Source organism: Maylandia zebra, linkage group LG11, assembly GCF_041146795.1.
Source record: "Maylandia zebra isolate NMK-2024a linkage group LG11, Mzebra_GT3a, whole genome shotgun sequence".
NCBI classification, from domain to species: domain Eukaryota; kingdom Metazoa; phylum Chordata; class Actinopteri; order Cichliformes; family Cichlidae; genus Maylandia; species Maylandia zebra.
Genome location: NC_135177.1, coordinates 210,683 through 220,733, shown reverse-complemented (window position 1 = coordinate 220,733; position 10,051 = coordinate 210,683). Strand labels below are relative to the sequence as shown.

General features: G+C 50.2%; 1 protein-coding gene across 1 annotated transcript in view; it reads left to right on the top strand.

The window, feature by feature from the left end:
- Positions 1 to 326: 326 nt before the first annotated feature.
- The window catches only part of LOC143421013 (NACHT, LRR and PYD domains-containing protein 3-like), a 78,156-nt gene continuing 68,431 nt past the window's right edge, over positions 327 to 10,051 (top strand). The window contains exon 1 of the mRNA XM_076889654.1: positions 327 to 415. The gene's annotated coding sequence lies outside the window, so the exon portion shown is untranslated. The remainder of the gene's footprint in view (positions 416 to 10,051) is intronic.

Here is a 10,051-nt window from a genome sequence, read left to right as displayed (position 1 = left end):
AGGCTTCCTGCTCTGCAGCAAACTGTTAACTTTAAGTTGGATTAAGGACAAAGCTCAGCTAACAACAACTTCCATTAACACACTGAGCGTTTCTTTGATCTGCAGTCAAACAGTTTAAAGTGTCACTACAATAGAAACTACAATAGAAACATCATTTTAATGCTGCGCTCAGTAACAGGACAGAAAGCCTACAGCAAACATTTCTACATGTTGCTAAAGTCCAGACTCCATTTCTGCTTTTGTTTCATCCAAACTTCCTCATAAAAGCATGCCTGCTCAGTTTCACATCACTTTCCTGAACTCAGTCTCAGATGATCGTCTCCACCACAAACAGCACAAATCTGCTGCTCCATAGTTCACAGTAACGGGCTCACAACTGCATCAACGAGACAGAGTGGAATCAGAACAGCAGCAGGTTTGAATGTATCTTTTCACTCTGATATTACAGGAACCTTGTTTATAGAAGTTTAGACTTAGACTTTCTCCTTATCATCTTTTGGATAGGATAATAAAAATTCCCTCATGATGTCATTTTTATCTCCATTTGAATTCATATTTTCAATGAAAGCCATTTAACAGTGTTAACATTGAAAATAAGTGATGTGCAAACAGAATGATCATTTCTGAGGCCACAGAGAGAAAAGAGGAGCACAAACACTGGCTGTGAGCTCACTTCTCATGTCAGCACTCATGAACTAGGAGAGACCAAACAGCCACTTCACAAATGTATGGCACAACATAGAAGAGCCACCTCCACGGGACAAGACTTGGCTGTCGATCTGCATCTAAAGGACAAAGGTTACTCTTTCGAGGATGCCAATGTTCACATTTTGGACAGAGAGGACAGATGGTTTGAAAGAGGAGTAAAAGAAGCCATCTATGTCCACTGTGAGCGACCATCTTTGAACAGAGGCGGTGGTTTATGACACCAACTGTCTATAATCCAGTTTTGAGATCCTTTCCAGACGCCTTAACGCCCACTCACATCCTGGGCCATCTGACCTCAGGAAATCGCATGATAGGGTGGGGCCAGGTTTCACAATGAGTTCACCCGAAACCTTGGCTGATTGTGATTAGGTAGAGGATCATTAGGGGGTCCATTGTCCCTCTTTGGTGGGTTACTCCCACAGGGCTTAAATCTGGGACTCCCCACCATTTGACCCTAGAACTGAAGAAGCTTCTCGGATGAGAGGTGAAACGTCTTCAAGCAACTTAAAGAAGTCCAGACGCTTTTCTTTCCAAGCTCCTTAGACTACGATGACCTGGATGACTGAGAACCTTCACAGACAAAATTTCTTTCATGTTACACATTATATAATGAGTCAGTCAAAGAGGCCAGATCCTCTTACTTCAATAATCTCATAAATTTTCATAAAAATAACCCAAGAATTCTATTTGATACTATCAACAGTATTGTTTCTCCTCCAACTCAGCATGCTGTGTTACTTTCTGATGAAGACTGTAGCACTTTCCTCAATTACGTTGTAAAGAAGATGATGGACTTGAGATCCAAAATCTCCTCAAGTGCCTCCCCCTATGAAGATGCCCCTTGTTGTCCCGGGTCGTTTACTTCTTTTTCTCCAATCACACTCAATGACTTAATTGCAGTAATAGGTAAAATGAAATCCTCATCATGCTCCTTAGATATATTACCTCCCTCTGTCCTGTCTGGGACTCTCACCAGCATTGGTCCCACACTACTATCCATCATCAACAATTCACTGAGGCAAGGCTGTGTCCCGTCCTATTTTAAACATGCTGAGGTAACCCCTCTGTTACAAAAACAGAATCTAGATCCTACCTCCCCTAGTAGTTATCGTCCTATTTCAAGATTGCCATTCATAAGTAAATTACTAGAAAAGATTGTAGAAAATCAGTTCAGGTTAGGGATGGGTATTGATAAGATTTTCACGATTCCGATTCCATTTTCGATTCTGTTTAACGATTCGATTCTTTATCGATTCTCTTATCGATTCTTATTTTTATAAAAGGAGAACACAAGTTCGATTAGCTTAGAACTTCGTTTTATATCTTCTCTTTGAACAAGATAGAAATTTAGGAGTAACATGGCCTTACAAACCCAACAGTGAGATCTTAAGAGATCCAGCCTACGGCTCTTCAATGGGGTGTCACAGGGTCCCCAGGAAAAAAAAATTGTAAATGTAAAATAATAAAATAAATATTCTTCTGTAGCAATAACAAAGTGTAACATAAATTATTCTGTAGCAATTACACAAGAATATCCAGTAATGTCCCTGCCTACAATTAAACACATTCACTTACCAAAGTGAAATCGAGGGCATCTGCTGTGGCAGCCTTTTAACACAAACTTAGTCACTGCTTGGTGACATTCGTCTATCCTGGCCTGAAAGGAGACGCTACCGGTAGACTGCAGCGAGAACTGCCTGTCATGGTCCTGGGCCATGTGGGCCCAGTATTCTTAGTTTTCATGCATTTTTGTATTTTGTTCCTTATTTAGGCCATGTTTTCTGAGTTGCCCTGTTGTGTTGTTCCCTAAGTGTTTTCCCTTCATGGCTCTTCCCCTCTGTGTGCCCTCTATGTATTGATGAGCCCTCGTCTCCCCTTGTGGTTGTTTCATGTTTCCCCAGCCCGTTATGTCGGTGTTTTCCCCGTGCTCTCTCTCCTCCTGTCGGAACCTCTGCCTCTACATGTCATGTTCAGTCCACCCCGCCCTGTCTCGTTATGGTTATCTGTGTCACCTGTGTTCCCCGTGTGTTCCCACTTTCCTCGTTAACCCTCTGTGTATTTCTGTCTGCGTCTTCCTCTGTTCGGCGTCGCGTTCTCCCTCATGTTGTGTGGATCTCCCTGTGTCTCTCTGCGTATGTTAGTTTACTTTTCCCAGTTTAGTTTTGTATTTCCTATGTTCTGCCATTCCAGCATTAAAGCTGTGATTTTGAGTTCATCCCCGTGTCTGTGAGTTTTGCTATTGGGTCCTTCTCCTGCCTGCCACACAACGTATCATGACAGAAGAACGCGACCACAACATGGACCCAGCAGTTCACAACCCCTCCGCGGACCGACAGTACGACGCGACCATGCCGGACCCAGCGACACAAAGACTGGAGATTGTCCGGACAGTGGAGTCGCTATGCGACAAGTGGCTGCACTGTTCCAGTGAGGAGGAACGGGAGGAGTTCGCCCGCCAGGTAGGGGTGTGCGTGTCTGTGTTCCCCTGGTTATGGGAGACGCTGCACCCCCTCGTCAGCGACCTTCTCGTCTCCGCTCTCCGACTCCGTCCGCAGCAGCAGCGGCCCGGTGGGCGTGCACCTTCACCAGAGCCGTGCCATCGCGCCGTTGCCCCGCCGCCTCATGAGCCAGTGGCGGTCAGAGTCGGAACAGTGAGGCTCACCACGGACACACCATTGGCTCACACTTCATCAGCTTCCGCATCTTCGCCACCGCCTGCCTGCACGGAGATGCCCGAGGCTGTTGACTTCGGTGAGGAGGAGCGGCAGCAGGTGTTGCGGGCTTATCGGGAGGACGAGCTCCGGTGGAAGCCCTGGCTCATCTCGGAGCAGGACCTCTCACCTGCTGCACAGCCTACCAGCCGCTCGCCGTCTCCAATCCACTTAGACTTTACTTCGCCTGCCTCATTTCTGGCAAGGATGTGGGCGGACGACCGGGAGATCGCCGCTACATCACCCCCTGCATTTGTGCCATCAGCGCCCATCGCGCCAGCTACCAGAAGGGGGCGGCGCCGGCGCCGCCGTGGCACCGCATTAACTCCGGAAATCATGGAGCCCGGTCTCTGTGAGCAGCAGCAAGCAGCTTGCACCCACGTAGAGGAGGAGTTCCGGAGAAAGCCGTGGCCTACCCCCGATTGTCAGCACATCTTTCGGGGAACACGCCTGGCTCTCGGGGGCCCTCGGAGCCGCCAGGGTCTGCAGCCCTTCACAGCTCAGTTAGCTCCCTCGCAGCCACCCTCAGTTCAGTTAGCTCCCTCGCAGCCACCCTCAGTTCAGTTAGCTCCCTCGCAGCCACCCTCAGTTCAGTTAGCTCCCTCGCAGCCACCCTCAGTTCAGTCAGCTCCCTCGCAGCCACCCTCAGTTCAGTCAGCTCCCTCGCAGCCACCCTCAGTTCAGTCAGCTCCCTCGCAGCCACCCTCAGTTCAGTCAGCTCCCTCGCAGCCACCCTCAGTTCAGTCAGCTCCCTCGCAGCCACCCTCAGTTCAGTCAGCTCCCTCGCAGCCACCCTCAGTTCAGTCAGCTCCCTCGCAGCCACCCTCAGTTCAGTCAGCTCCCTCGCAGCCACCCTCAGTTCAGTCAGCTCCCTCGCTGCCACCCTCAGTTCAGTCAACTACCCTCCTGGAAGCCCCCGCTGCCTGGTATTCTCAGCATCGACATCTTTTCCCGTCAAGGTTTATCGCTAAATCATTCGATCCTCCCTTAAGAGAGAGACTGCGTCCTCGCTGCCTTCACCCCAGTACACCAGTGTCACCTGGGTCTCCAGTAGCTCAGCTCCCAGTGTCACCTACCCCACAGCCACTTTTAGCTCAGTTTCCAGAGCCACCTGTTTCAGTTCAGGCCCCAGTAGCTCCAGTGCCGCCTGTAGCGCAGGCCCCAGTAGCTCCAGTGCCGCCTGTAGCGCAGGCCCCAGTAGCTCCAGTGCCGCCTGTAGCGCAGGCCCCAGTAGCTCCAGTGCCGCCTGTAGCGCAGGCCCCAGTAGCTCCAGTGCCGCCTGTAGCGCAGGCCCCGATAGCAGTACGGTCCGCTGGTCAGCTTAACATTCAGCCAGGGGTCTCTAATCTCTCTGGCTCTGCATCAGCTCCTGCTGGGAGCTCGGATGAGCTCATCCAAGACTCCGCGGCTCCCACGCCGCCTTCTACCTCGTCAGCTGGAGGGTCCGAGGGGCCCGTTCAGCCTCCTGTCTCCGCTGGAGGGTCCGAGGGGCCCGTTCAGCCTCCTGTCTCCGCTGGAGGGTCCGAGGGGCCCGTTCAGCCTCCTGTCTCCGCTGGAGGGTCCGAGGGGCCCGTTCAGCAACCTTCCTCGTCAGCTGGGGGTTCGGGAGAACCGCACCAGCCTCATGCCACGTCAGCTGGAGGGTCCGAGGGGCCCGTTCAGCCTCCTGTCTCCGCTGGAGGGTCCGAGGGGCCCGTTCAGCCTCCTGTCTCCACTGGAGGGTCCGAGGGGCCCGTTCAGCAACCTTCCTCGTCAGCTGGGGGTTCGGGAGAACCGCACCAGCCTCATGCCACGTCAGCTGGAGGGTCCGAGGGGCCCGTTCAGCCTCCTGTCTCAGCTGGAGGGCCCGAGGAGCCCGTCCAGCACCATGCCACACCAGCTGGAGGGCCCGAGGAGCCCATCCAGCCACCTTCTGCTACGCCTGGTCCAGCCTGTGCTTCGTCAGCTGCAGCCTCAGAGCCTTCGTCCGCTGCAGCCTCAGAGCCTTCGTCCGCTGCAGCCTCCGAGCCTTCGTCCGCTGCAGCCTCCGAGCCTTCGTCCGCTGCAGCCTCCGAGCCTTCGTCCGCTGCAGCCTCCGAGCCTTCGTCCTCTGCTTCGTCTGGTCCAGCCTCGGAGTCTTCAGCCTGTGCTTCGTCTGGTCCTGTGCCCACCGGGCCATGGCCAGCACGCCTGACACTGGAGAGCCGCCGCTGCCTTCCGCGCGGCCGGCCTCCTGAACTGCTCCGTCGTCTCCTTCGCCGCCGCCGCTGCCTTCCGCGCGGCCGGCCCCCTGAACTGCTCCGTCGTCTCCTCCGCCGCCGCCGCTGCCTTCCGCGCGGCCGGCCCCCTGAACTGCTCCGTCGTCTCCTTCGCCGCCGCCGCTGGCTTCCGTGCGGCTGGCCTCCGGACCAGCTCTGCCACCCGCCTGGTCGGCCCCCCGACCGTGTGACCCGTGGACTCTGGTGCCTGTGGGCTCTGGGTCGGCCCCCTGAACCTTGTTTTGACTATGGTCATGTGCTCCCGTGTTTTCTGTTGTTTATTTTGTTTCCCGTTCTGGTCCCTCCGTCCTGGTCCCCCGCCTCCCGCCCTGGGTGGGTTGTTTTCTGTTTTTGTTTTGGTTTCTCGGGTTTGGGCTGTCGGGAGCCAGCCCTTTAGGGGGGGGTGGTGTCATGGTCCTGGGCCATGTGGGCCCAGTATTCTTAGTTTTCATGCATTTTTGTATTTTGTTCCTTATTTAGGCCATGTTTTCTGAGTTGCCCTGTTGTGTTGTTCCCTAAGTGTTTTCCCTTCATGGCTCTTCCCCTCTGTGTGCCCTCTATGTATTGATGAGCCCTCGTCTCCCCTTGTGGTTGTTTCATGTTTCCCCAGCCCGTTATGTCGGTGTTTTCCCCGTGCTCTCTCTCCTCCTGTCGGAACCTCTGCCTCTACATGTCATGTTCAGTCCACCCCGCCCTGTCTCGTTATGGTTATCTGTGTCACCTGTGTTCCCCGTGTGTTCCCACTTTCCTCGTTAACCCTCTGTGTATTTCTGTCTGCGTCTTCCTCTGTTCGGCGTCGCGTTCTCCCTCATGTTGTGTGGATCTCCCTGTGTCTCTCTGCGTATGTTAGTTTACTTTTCCCAGTTTAGTTTTGTATTTCCTATGTTCTGCCATTCCAGCATTAAAGCTGTGATTTTGAGTTCATCCCCGTGTCTGTGAGTTTTGCTATTGGGTCCTTCTCCTGCCTGCCACACAACGTATCATGACACTGCCAGCATCTGAGCCAGCCAGACTCTGTCTGTCTCTCTCATCATGGTCACCTAAATGCACAGTAATGGCAGGTTTGTAATAAGGCAGATTGCGCTAACATAATATGCACTGTTAGTTGATTATTTACGTGCCGCATTAACGGGAGAGGACGTGCAAACGTTACCGCTGCTGCTGGGTTGAGATTCACGAGTCCGGAGCGGATTTAAAAACACGACATTCATTTAAGGTCATCGCGTGTTTTGTGAGCAAATGCTTTTGCATATTCGTAGTGTTTCCTCCCTTAAATGAAATATCTACTTTGCAAGTAAGTTGCCCTGTTGTCATCCGTTCTCGTAAAGTATAATCACACTTTTGAGTGTTTGAGCCGCTTAGGCGCCGTGTTTCCTGCCAGATAAATGACGCTCCGCAACGCGGTGACGTCATTCGGGGCGACTGGAATCGATAAGGGAATCGTTTGCAAAAATGGCAAACAATTCCAAGGAATTGAAACAGTGGGAACCGGTTCTCAACAAGAACCGGGTTTCGATACCCATCCCTAGTTCAGGTCCTTACTATGCCGATTGCAGATCTTTGACCCTTTTCAGTCTGGCTTTCAAAAGCAGCACTCTACGGAGACCGCTCTCTTAAGGGTCTATAATGATCTACTAATGGCATCTGATGCAGGAAATTGTTCCGTGATCATTTTGCTAGATCTTAGCGCAGCCTTTGACACCATCGACCACAAAATCCTACTCAACAGGCTGAAGGTTCTGGCTGGTGTATCTGGCACCGCCTTAGACTGGTTTTCTTCCTACTTATCAGACAGGACCCTTTCCGTTAGGACTGATAGGTTCTCCTCTAACACTGCTGCCCTAACCTGTGGGGTTCCACAGGGTTCAGTTTTGGGTCCATTATTATTTTCTTTTTATATGCTTCCTTTAGCTGGCATTATTCAGTCTTTTAGTGACCTGTCTTATCATTTCTATGCCGATGACATTCAGCTGTATATGTCCTTTAAGCCTCATCAGCTGGATAGGCTGTCCACCCTAGTCCAGGCTTTAACTCAAATCTCTGATTGGCTTTCTAACAATTACCTTGTTTTAAACATGAATAAGACAGAGACCATGATCATAGCTCCTCCTGATCTATATTCTAAAATGAGTCCGGTCCTTGCCCCTTTCTGTTCTTCTGCTGAGCCAAATATTCGAAATCTTGGAGTAATATTTGACTCTTCTCTGGGCTTTGACTCACACGTAAAATCTCTGTCTCGTTCCTGTTTCTTTCATTTAAGGAATATTTCTAAACTGCGACATATGGTCTCCTTAGCTGAACTGGAAAAAATTGTCCATGCATTTGTGTCATCGCGTTTAGATTATTGTAATTCCCTGTTTACCAGCTTGGATAAATCATCTCTTTCTCGCCTCCAAGCTATACAAAACGCAGCAGCCAGACTACTAACTCGCTCTAGCAAGCGAGCTCACATCACTCCTATTTTATGTTCTTTACATTGGCTCCCAATAGATTTTAGAATTCGTTTTAAAATCATTGTTTTAACGTACAGAGCACTAAACAGCCCCAGATTATTTATCCAAGCTTCTCATAAAATACACTACTGCTTGCCGCCGAGTTTGTTGGTTGCTCCCAGAACACGTCTGAAGACGAAAGGGGGCGGAGCCTTTCAGTCTGTGGCACCAAGGCTGTGGAACAGTCTGCCTCTACAACTACGTTTGGTTGACTCTGTGGAATCCTTTAAAAAAACAGTTAAAAACTTTACTGTTTCAACAAGCTTTCTGTTGACCAATGCTTTTTACATTTTTATATTTTTAATTTACATTTAAACACTATATTGTGTATACTGTGCATTTTGCTATTTATCGTACCATTTATTTTAATCTCTGTGTGCAGCGCTTTGTGACTACCTGTCTATGAAAAGCGCTTAATAAATAAATTTTACTTACTTACCTACTTACTTATCAGTCTGTGAGCTGAAATCCTCTTTAGTGAAGACTGAATATAAACTAGTTTACACTAATGGACTCTCTGACACAAACAGCATGCCCAAGGTAATCACGCTGTCAGGGTTTCTGGGTCGTTGACCCAGTATTTTCAGTTCACGTTCACTGTTTATCTACTGCCTGTTCCACTTCCTGTTTTATTGTGTTAGCCTTGGTCTGTGTGCATTATGTTCAGTCCTCTTCCCATTTATCATTAGTTCATTAGGTTCAGCTGTTCACTCACCTGTCTCCAATCGTTGTCATTGTAGTCATGTATTTAAGCCCTCTCTTCCCTTCAGCCCTTGTCGTGTCATTGATGTTATGTTGTCGTTTCCGCCTGCGTTCAGTCAGCCAGCCATTCAGTCAGTCAGTCCTTCATTCATTCAGTCAGTCGTCCAGCCAGCCAGCCATTTCCTACCTCTGTTCTGTTTGTTCACTCACTTAAAATCAGAATCCGAATCCGAATCCGAATCGTGTTTATTGGCCAAGTATATGCACAGACACATACAGGGAATTTGGTTCCGGCAGATGGTGGCTCACAAGCACAGCAATGTAAATCACACACACACACACACACACACACACACACACACACACACACACACACACACACGTGTCTATATACACACATTACACATACATACACATACATACACAAAGCTGTGTAAACCAACTATAAATAACGAATCTAAACTTATATACATAAAATACAGAAATGAAATGAGGTGGAATGAATACTACAGAATGTACATAAGGTGCAGTTGCAGTCTGGCAGTGGGAGCAGTGTGACAGGTCAATTGTTAAGAAGGGAGATAGCGAGGGGAAAGAAACTGTTCCTATGTCGGGTGGTCCTGGTCTGCAGGCTTCTGTACCGTCTGCCAGAGGGCAGCAGATCAAAAAGTCTGTGTGCAGGGTGTGAGGGGTCTGCGATGATTTTCCCTGCCCGTTTCCTGGTTCTTGAGAGGTACAGATCCTGGATGGAGGGCAGGGGCGTGCCGATGATCCTTTCTGCTGCCCGTACAGTCCGCTGCAGTCTGCTCCTGTCCTGTTTAGTGGCTGCTCCATACCAGACTGTGATGGAGGAGCACAGGACAGACTCAATGACCGCAGTGTAGAACTGGATCAGCAGCTCCTGTGGAAGACTGTACTTCCCCAGTTGTCTCAGGAAGTACATCCTCTGCTGGGTCTTTTTGAGGATGGAGTTGATGTTGGTCTCCCACTTCAGGTCCTGGGAGATGGTGGTACTCAGGAACTTGAAGTTCTTCACAGTCGACACAGGGCTGTCTGATATGGTGAGGGGGAGCAGAGTTGAGGGATGTCTCCTGAAGTCCACTGTCATCTCTACAGTCTTAAGAGTGTTCAGCTCCAGATTGTGCTGACTGCACCAGAGTACCAGCCGCTCAACTTCCTGCCGGTATGCAGACTCATCACC